Source organism: Carlito syrichta, unplaced genomic scaffold (genome assembly GCF_000164805.1).
Source record: "Carlito syrichta isolate Samal-C Ts95f unplaced genomic scaffold, Tarsius_syrichta-2.0.1 Scaffold311717, whole genome shotgun sequence".
Taxonomy (NCBI): Eukaryota; Metazoa; Chordata; class Mammalia; order Primates; family Tarsiidae; genus Carlito; species Carlito syrichta.
In genome coordinates, this window is record NW_007255813.1 from 186,380 (window position 1) to 196,646 (window position 10,267).

Sequence of the window (10,267 nt, forward strand, 5' to 3'; positions counted from 1 at the left end):
TTAATTGCTACCTCCTTGAGGGAGCCTTTGTGTCTCATTCCCACCTAAAAGGATATGCACCCCACTTTGGGCTCCCAAAGCATTTGTTTATAATTCTTAGAGAGCCTGTATTACATTCTGCTTTATAGCACAGTATTTCAAGTACATGCCCTATCCCAATTACTAGACTGAAGGTTCCTGGAGAGCAGGGAGTGTTTTTGATGCATTTTTGTGTCTACAAGACACCTAACTGGTGACTCGCATACCATGTGTATTTGTTTGTAGTGTTTTGGTTTTTTTTGCCTGGTAAGGAGACACTGCTGCTACGAGAAATGTCCTACAATGCAGAGGAGTAGCAAGGGGCTATATTAAAGAATTCTCTGTTTTGGTATGTCATTAAGTATCTTATCTTCTGAAACTGGAGATATTTTAGGTAATTTTTTAAAAAAATTGGCCAGGTGTGGTGGCTCATGCCTGTAATCCCAGCACTTTGGGAGACCAAGGCAGGAGAATTTCATGAGCCCAGGAGTTCAAGAGCAGCCTAGGCAACATAGCGAGACCCTATCTCTACAAAAAATAAAAAAAAATTCGGCAGGCATAGTGACGTGTGCTTGTAGTTCCAGCTACTTGGGAGGCTGAGGCAGAAGGATCACTTGAGTCCAGGAGGTCGAGGCTGTGGTGAGCAGTGATTGTGCCACTGCACTCCAGTCTGGGTGACAGAGTGAGACCCCCAACTCAAAATAAACAAACAAATAAATAAATGAAAGAAACGTGCCCAGACTAGGCAACATAGGGAGACCCCAATCTCTATAAAAAACAAAAGATTAGGCAAGTGTAGTGGCTTGCACCTGTAGTCCCAGCTACTTGGGAAACTGAAGTGAGGAGGAGGCCTGAGTCCAGGAGTTTGAGGATTTGGTGAGCTGATGATTGCGCCACTGAACTCGAGCCCGGGTGAAAAAAAAACGAGAGCCTGTCTCAAAGAAAGAAAGAAGCTTACAATTAAAAAATTACGGATTAGAATTAGTCATTTATTTATTTATTTTTAAAACTTTATCTTATTTTAGAATTGTAAGGATTTGCTACATAAGTAGGCTGCATGCAGGTGAAATTTGAGCTTCCAGTTGGCCCTTACTCCCTCTGGTGGTGGATCAGGTACCCATTGTGTTGCCATGTGCCCTCCTCCCGTCCCTCTCCCCTTAGCAGTGCCCAGCCACGGTTAATCCCCTTCTTGTGCTAACGTGATTAGTGTTCAGGGCCCACTTTTCAGTGAGAACTTGCAGTGTTCAGTTTTTTTTTGTTGTTTCTGTGATAGTTCACTTAGTATGACAGTCTCCAACTGCATCCAAGTTGCTGTGAAGGCCATGATTTTGTTCTTCTTTATGGCTGCATAAAATTCCATTTTGTATATGGATCACATTTTCTTTATCCATTTCACTTTTGATGGGCAACAGGATTGATGCCATGTTTTTGCTGTTATGAATAGAGTGGCAATAAACATGCATGGGTAGGTGTATTTTAGTAGAGCAATTTATGTTCCTCTGGGTATATTCCCAGGAGAGGGATTGCTGGATTGCACGGAGCTCATTTTTTTTGAGTTGGAGTCTTACTGTCATCCAGACTGGAGTGCAGTGGCCGCTCCCAGCCACCGCAGCCTCAACCTGCTGGGCTCTGGCGATCCTTCCACCTCAGCCTTCCAAGTAGCTGGAACTACAGGCGCACGCTGCCACACCCGGTTAATTTTTTTGATTTATTTTAGAGATGAGGTCTCGCCTGCCCAGGCGGGTCTCGAACCCGTGGGCTCAGGCCATCCACTCATCTCAGCCTCCCAAAGGTGTGGGATTACAGGCTGAGCCACCGAGCCCGGCTTGGGAGCTCAATTTTTAATACTTTGAGGACTCGCCACACTGTTTTCCAGAGGTTGGACTAGTTTATATTGCCACCAATGGTGTAGCAGCGTCCCCTTTTCTCTGCAGCCATCCCGGCACCTGTTGTTTTTTATTTATTAATGATAGCTACCTGTACAGCAGTTAGGCGGTATCTCATTGTAGTTTTGATTTGCATTTCTCTGATTATTAGTGAAGCTGAGTATTTTTTCTCATGTCTGTTGACCGCTTGAATGTCATCCTTTGAGAAGTGTCTGTTCAGGTCCTTTGTCCACTTTTTAATGGGGTTGTTTTTTTGTCCATCTAAATCATTTGAGTTCTTTGTAGATTCTGGATGTTAGGCCTTTGTGAGATGCATAGCTCGCAAATATTTTCCCCATATCGTAGGTTGTCTCTTTATTCTCTTAATGGTTTCTTTTGCTGTGCAAAAGCTTTTCAGTTTGATAAAGTCCCACCTGTCTATATTTTAGCTTTTGTAAGCATTAGCTTTTAGGGATTCAGTCCTGGAGTTCGTTACCTACTCTAATGTCCAGAAGGATGTTCCCTACGTTATCTTTTAGGGTTTGTATAGTTTAAGGTTTTACCTTTAGGTTCCTGGTCCATTTTGAATTGATTTTTGTAGGTGGTGATAGGTAGGGGTCCAGTTTCATTATTCTGCATGTGGCTAGCCAGTTTTCTCAGCAGCATTTGCTAAATATGATGACCCAGTTTATACATCGCAGGGTCAGGACCAGAATGCAGATCTGGCCGTTCCAAGTCCGATGTGGTTTCCATCCTCGCACCCAGGAAGATGAGGGATGCAAAGGGCTCTGCGTGAGCTGAGAACCCAGGCATGTGATAGGCAGCTAAGCTTAGGGGACTCGGAAGTGGGTCAGGATGAAAATGCCAAGCTTTTGCCTGTCCAGGTGAGTAAGGCAGCATGCCAGGTGGCTTACATCCCCTGCCTCATTTAATTCTTACAAAATGTGTGAGAAAGAAGAGCAATCTCATTACCTCAGAGGAGAAAGTGAAGCTCAGAGAAGTCAACTCACATGCTCACAACTCCACTGTGAGGGTGTGGTAGGGCTGGGATTTGAACTCAGGTTTTTCTGATTCCAGCCTCTGCTCTCTTACTTCATATGACATAGGAACACAGAGGTAAGGCTGTGGGCTCTAGGGTTACCCGGTCTGGACTCACACCATAATCCAACCTCTCATATGCTTGGTCACCCACCTTGAGCAAGACAAGCAACATTTCTAAGTCTTCTTTTCACCTATACATGGGATTACTAATAGCCCCTGCTTTGTGACTATTCGGAGGGTTAAATGAGATAATCTATTTGAAATTTTCTATACGGTGCTTGGTAGTCTATAAGTATTCATGATTTTTATTGTTATTTAGGAAAGGGTAAAAGCTAACAGAAACCAAAAATTCAGCCCAGTGTCCTGGTGCTGGAGCAGAAACAAGTAGTTATAACTTAAATTGGACACCCATCTGAGAGATAATTTGATAACCTGGCCAAAGGTAAATGTCTTGGACTTACCTGAAAATTTATCAGGCTGCTTTTGGTTATAAGTGACAGAAACCTATTTCCAATGAGCTTCAAATGAGTGGGACTTACTGACTCACATAACTGGGAAAGACGTGGAGTGGAGGTGGCCCAGGCATGATATGACCCAGCACTCAGCATGTCATATCCATATCCTCTTTCTCTTGATCTTGCTTTAACCCTAGAGGAAAGGGATCCTCTCTCCCAGTCTCCCAATATCCGGTCCCAGGGTAGTCCCATGATGGGCCTACTCACATACCCACTGCTGTGGCCAGAGGCTGGAACTGGCAGCCCAACAAGAACTCAAAGAGTGAAGTAGGGGCAGTTCACTCCGAGAAATGAGTGTGTTCCAGAAAAAAGGGAGAGGAGATGAGGACAGAAAAATATATCAGATGTCTTTTGGAGTATGGAGAGTGGAGTTCTATGGAAAGCATCAGAACCAGGGAAAGATTCTTCTGGGATCCTCCAACTGGGAGCCAGTTGTAAAGCATTGCAGCTGGCTCCTGGGATCAGACAAGGAAGAGGAAGTGTCACATTCACATGGAGATGGGATTAGACAAGGGTCTCAGGACAGGCACAGTGGTTTACGCGTGCAATGCCAACACTTTGGGAGGCTGAGGTGGGAGGATTGCTTGAGGCTAGGGGTTCGAGACCAGCCTGGGCAACATGGCAAAACCCTGTCTCTACAAAAAAGGGGGGGAGGGGAGTCTCCTCATTGGAAGTACTGTGGAGCAGCCGCTGAGCGGGTACTGGAGCCGGTGTGCCGGTCATCACTGTGCGGCCGCACAGCAGACACTGTGCGCACCGGCCTTCGGTGCCCAGCAAGTGGGGCGGACCACAGAACCCGAGACCATTCGCATGAAAAGAGTCTCTTGCTGTCTGGGGACAACTATCCTCCCCTCAATCCTGGATATCCTGGGGGGCCCCAGCCACCCATGCCACCCTATGCTCAGCCCCCCTCTCCTGGGGCTCCTTACCCACGCCCTCTTTCCAGCCCTCTCCCTACAGTCAGCCAGGGTACCCTCATGGTCCCAGCCCCTACCCACAAGGTGGCTACCCTCGGGGACCCCACCCCCAGGAGGGCTACCCCAGGGGGCCATCTCCTCAAAGCCCCTTCCCCCCTAATCCCTATGGACAACCACAGGCCTTCCAGGCACAGGACCCTGCCTCACCTCAGCCTGGCGACTATCAGGAGGAGGGGCCCCCATTCTACTATGACAACCAGGACTTCCCTGCCACCAACTGGGATGTCAAGAACATCCGACCGGCCTTTATCTGAAAGGTGTTCTGGAGCTGACCCTGCAGCTGTCGGTGACCCTGTCCATGGTGTCTGTGGTCACTTTTGTTGGGGAGGTGAAGGGCTTTGTCCGGGAGAACGTCTGGACTTACTGTGTCTCCTATGCCATCTTCTTTATCTCCCTCATTGTCCCCAACTGTTGTGGGACTTCTGGCGAAAGCACCCCTGGAACCTCGTTACAGTGTCGATCCTATCAGCCTGTCTTACATGGTAGGCGTGAGCGCCAGCTTCTACAATAGTACTGAGGCGGTCGTCATGGCTGTCGGCATCACCACGGGTGTCTGCTTCACAGTGGTCCTCTTCTCCATGCAGACCCGCTATGACTTCACCTCGTGTGTGGGTGCGCTCCTGGTGAGCATGGTGGTGCTCTTCATCTTCGCCATTCTCTGCGTCTTCATCCAGAACCGCGTCCTGGAGACTGTGTATGCCTCCCTGGGCGCTCTGCTCTTCACGGGCTTCCTGGCAGTGGACACCCAGCTGCTGCTGGGGAACAAGCAGCTGTCCCTGAGCCCAGAGGAGTACGTGTTTGGCACGCTGAACCTGTACACAGACATCATCAACATCCTCCTGTATATCCTCACCATCATTGGTCACACCAAGGAGTAGCCCAAGTCCCAATTTGCTGTGCTCCACTCAGGTGGCGTGGCTGGCCTGGACCCTGCCCCTGGCATGGCGGTGCCACTGTACCACCCCTCTCTCTTGTCCTCAGGCACAGCCTGGGACAGAGGAATCCCTTCTCTGATCCTCTTGTATGTACACTGACGATATTTCTGTTTGGACCCTCTATGGCCACAGCATGGCCCCTTTAGTCCTCCTGCCGCCACCAAGGGGCAACAAGGCCACATTTCCGTGCCACTTCCTGTCTGTTCATTGTTGCATGAGCCCTATCTGCCAGCTCACCCCAGGGTCTGGGGGCAATACCAGGTACCGGGGAGAGGGATCAAGCCACAAGGTGAGGGTGCACGACTTCCCTCTTATCCCAGCTCCCCAGCCTGGCATAGAGTACCCCTTTTTCGCCTCCCTGACTCTGGAGTGCTACCCTCTGGGGACATGCAGGGTGAGGGGTCTCATCCCTATGCTGAGCCCTGAGGGCAGAAAGGCAGGCATGTTTCGGGGGAGGAGGAAGCCTTCTTCTCAATCTGCTGTCATTAAGATTCCAATAAATGGGATCTTCTGCTCAAAAAAAAAAAAGTACTGTGACATACAGTGCAGAGGGGAGATTAGGGATGACAATGAATCCTCTATGACAGCAGAGACAAGTAGCCAAAATAAGGAAAGGCTTATTCAGCTGGGAAAACTCCAGGCATGATGGAGCCATAATTCCCTCCCAAACAACAGCAACAACTACCGTCATTACCACCGTTTCTGGAATTCTTGCCTCTTGCCAGGCACCAAGCTGCCATATGTGCAGTCCCTGACTCTATTCTTTTTTTTTTTTTTTTTTGTCAGAGTCTCACTCTGTCGCCAAGGCTGGAGTGCAATGGCACACCCATGGCCACTCCAGCATCGACCCGCTGGGCTCCGGCAAGCCTTCTGCCTCAGACATCCAAGTAGCCAGAACTACAGGTGCGCACTACCATGCCGGGCTAATTTTTATTTTTATTGTAGAGACAAGGTCTCACCAAGTTGCCTGGGCTGGTCTCAAATCCGTGGGCTCAGGATTCGTGCCTCGGCCTCCCAAAGTGCTGGGATTATAGGCTGAGCCAACGTGCCCAGCTTGAGTTGATTCTTACCATGGCTATTGTGACTCCCACTATGGGTGACTGTGTCATCCAGCTCCACAATCCTAGGATCATCTTTTCATACTAATCAAGTTGAGGATTTGGGATTTTCTAACACTCCGTGTGTGACTCAGAGTGAGAAGTCTGGAGCTGCTCTCACACATGTTACAGGAGAACATGAGGCTTAGACAAATGCAATGCTGAGTGGTCCTTAAACACAGAATAAAGTTCACTGCTACATTCTCTTGTCTGGCACCATGGGCCGGCTGGGTTTGATCAGCATAAGCTCATCCTGAACTAAAGATCCACTGCCATCAATTTCAGTTGGGCAGGGAAAGGGTTGGCATTTCATTTCCAAACACACAGAAGCACAAAGAAAGAAACCTTTCATCTCCTTTAATGAACTGCAGCCAATTCATGTGCAAAATCCCCATGTTGCTAAGCGTCTTTCTGGCTTCTTGTAAGATGACTGTCAGCTACTCCAAATGGCTTTTCCCCCCAATTTTCACTTGTTTCAGATATACTGGGCATGTCCCTAGGTATCATACTGGTGTTTAGTTTTTCCCTTTAGCCCCCAGAGAATGTCACAACACTTACAGGTTGTATAAAATGGAGTATTTCGATGAGTAATAGCTTCCTGTGGGTAAAGAAATAGCAGCTTATGAGAAAAATTAGAAAAAAACAGTGTTTTGAAATAAAGTCGAAATTTTACAGCACCTTGATAGAAGTTATAACAAAAATTTCACTATAACAAGCAACACACACCAGGGGCCCACCCACACTCTATGGTGCTTTTTAACCTTGTTTTTTTAGAACAACACTTCTCCTCCATTTGAAAATAAAAAAGATATCATGGGTATCAGCCAAAAGTCAAGCAGTATAATGAAGTACAAAGAAAAGACTAAAACAAAAGCAAGACTCACCTAAAAATAACCATCATTCACTTTAGGTGAATTCATACCTGACTTTTCTCTATACAGATACAGACAGAAAGAGGATATTTTTATAAGCATAGAACTATACTTTTAATTTCTAATCACATAAAAAAATTAAATAGCTCTCAGCTAATTTGCTTGTATTAAGATAAGGAACGAAAGTCAACTGAAGCAATTGCTGAACAGATATTTCTTTTTAAAAATTGACTTAAACTTATTTAAAAGAACAGATTACCAAAAACTTAAGAAGTTAGTTTTTATGTGTTTTTAAAATCTTTGAGATATCAGCTCTCTACTATGAAAATAAGATGGAACTGATGTTCTTCTGCCCCTCTTCCCCTATTCCCAATTTATTGGTTATCTTATTATTATTATTTTTTGAGTTGGAGTCTCACTCTGTCGCCCAGACTGGAGTGTAGCGGCACGCTCCCGGCCGCTGCAGCCTCGACCTGCTGGGCTCTGGTGATCCTTCCGCCTCAACCTTCCAAGTAGCCGGAACTACAGGAGCATGATACCATGCCCAGCTAATTTTTTATTTATTATAGAGACGAGGTCTCGCCAAGTTGCCTGGGTGGGTCTCGAACCCACGGGCTCAGGCAATCCACTCGCCTCAGCCTTCCAAAGTGCTGGGATTACAGGCTGAGCACTGAGTCCGGCCTATTAGTTATCTTATTAAGGTTTATACTATTTGCAGTGTGTACCTACGACGTGACTACAATGTTACTATAATGTAACAGTTTGGTCTTGGCTCTTTATATAAATTCAATGTTTACTATCAGGTCTTTCCACTATCTCCTCCCTTATTGAGTTGATTCATCTCTCCCATCAAATGGTTTCCTTAAGAAGGGCTCACGGGTGTTGTATTCCCTGAGTTCTTGCATGCAAGAGGACTCAACGTTAAATTTGACGACTGATTTGGTTAGCAACAATTCACTTAAGTCATTCTTTTTTGCCTACTCAGAACTTGTGGGATACTCCTCTAACGTTTCCTGTGGTAAAGAAGTCTGAGATCCCTTGGTGACTTGCTTTTTCTGCTTGAATAGTGAATTCTTTCTTCATTCTCAAAGTTTAGTATCTTCATAAGGACATGTTTTGGTGTCAAGTGTTTTCTATTGAGTTTCCTGTAGCATAGTGTTCATTCCTTCATTTCAGGAAACATTTTCTGTACTCTATTTCCATATTTTTTTAGTTCCTTTTATTTTTGATCACCAATTATTCTTATGCTAGAATATGTGTATCTTCCTACAATTTGCCTCTCAAGAATTACTTGAATCCTTGTTTTTAAAATTCTTCATTCACTGTAGGCATCTCAAGCCTTCTCTTGTTATCAGTTGTTTTTAACCACATTTATTGCTATTTCTAATTCATTTATTTGTTCTATAATAATATTATTTTAGCCAAGTTGTTTCTTTATCTTTGCAATCTGTCTATCTCATTCTATTGTTTCATCAACTCATATTTGAGTACTTGTTTTGAGTTCATGTTCTTTTTTAGGTTCTCTGTGAGCACAATACACCTGTAGGAACTTCTGTTTCTCAGATTAGTTTTTCTTCCAAATTGGTTTCATCTGTTTCCCACTCCGCTCTCTTTCTGGCTATAGCACGCTTACATCATTGCCAAGACATTTATATTCATTCACATTTAATGGGAGCAGCTCTGTTCAGACCATTTATTTGCTTTTTACTTGCTTTCATATAGTGTTGGTATATTCTCCTTGACACATTTCCCATCTGATCTGGCACCTATTTCTCTTCCTCTGTAGGCTTATGTTCGATATACTTTCTCGCATGGGTGACAGTGAAAATATTTAACAACCAACATGACACAGACACAGAGAAAACAGAACAGAATTGTCATGGCTCTGGTGCAGGGGCCTGAAGGTTCCTTGCTGGGTCACATGTTACTCCTGTGGTTACTGGTCTGTGGGGTGGACTGAGGTGGGGGACTTCTTGCAAGAGGGGTTGAGGTGGCCAGAACAGCATGAGACACTTGAATAGTGAGTATGCATTTACCTCCTTGTATGGAAGTATTTTGATAGCTTAATAACCAGCACAGCCATGCCAGTGTTATCACCAAATACAAGCTCTGCTCATCCGTGTCTCTGTGTCTCTCTGGGGGAAGAGGAACTATGTGCACAGGCTTTTACTAGAGGACTGGACTTGGCTTTGTCTTCTAATACTTGCATGAAGTCTTGCACCAGGGTGAATTCCTAATGGGGAGGAGACACATATGAGGTCCAACAATTAAGTCCACGAGCTCATCACAGCACTGTGGTCACCTTCGAAGTATTCCTCTTGGGAAGCTGTGCAATGACACCGGCACCTAGACTACCTGCCAAAGCAATTTTGGAACTCTTTTTCTGAAATGGCCATCAGAGCCGTCGTCTTATTACCCTTGATGTCCTGAATGTTATTAAACGTCTTCCTTTCACTATTTCTTTTATCTTCGGGTAAAGAAAAAAGCCACTGAGGACCCGATCAGGTGAGTAGGGGGCGGTATTCCAATAGTTATTTGTACAGTGCTGCCAACGTAAGTGCACTGTGGCAAGTTCACAAATTTAATTGTGGGACCGCGACAAATGATGGTGACAGCTCTCATGGACATTCCAGAAAAAGATTTCCAAAACTGCTTTGACTGGTGGATTAGGCGCCGGCATTGGTGCATAGCTTCCCAAAGGGAATACTTTGAAGGTGATCATAGTGGTATTCAGCAGTGAGGTATGCAGCACTTTTTCTAGGATGGTTCGTAAATTGTCGGATCTCATATATACTAATCACAGGGAATAAGACCCTCGGAATGCGAGGTTTTCTCTCCCCCAACCCCTTTCAGGATGAGCTAGTTCCTGTTTCACTCATCCCTCCCCAGCAAACTCCCCCCGGGTCCCTACCCTCACCCTGACGCCACCCAGCAACAGCTCTACTCA

The 10,267-nt window shown here is 45.7% G+C and overlaps 1 pseudogene across 1 annotated transcript; it reads left to right on the forward strand.

Moving 5' to 3' along the window:
- The first annotated feature begins 2,659 nt into the window (after nt 1-2,659).
- On the forward strand, nt 2,660-5,657 carry LOC103271518 (annotated as a pseudogene). The gene is made up of 2 exons (XR_002482592.1): nt 2,660-2,767; nt 4,114-5,657. The product of XR_002482592.1 is annotated as a protein lifeguard 1-like (transcript).
- The last annotated feature ends 4,610 nt before the right edge of the window (nt 5,658-10,267 follow it).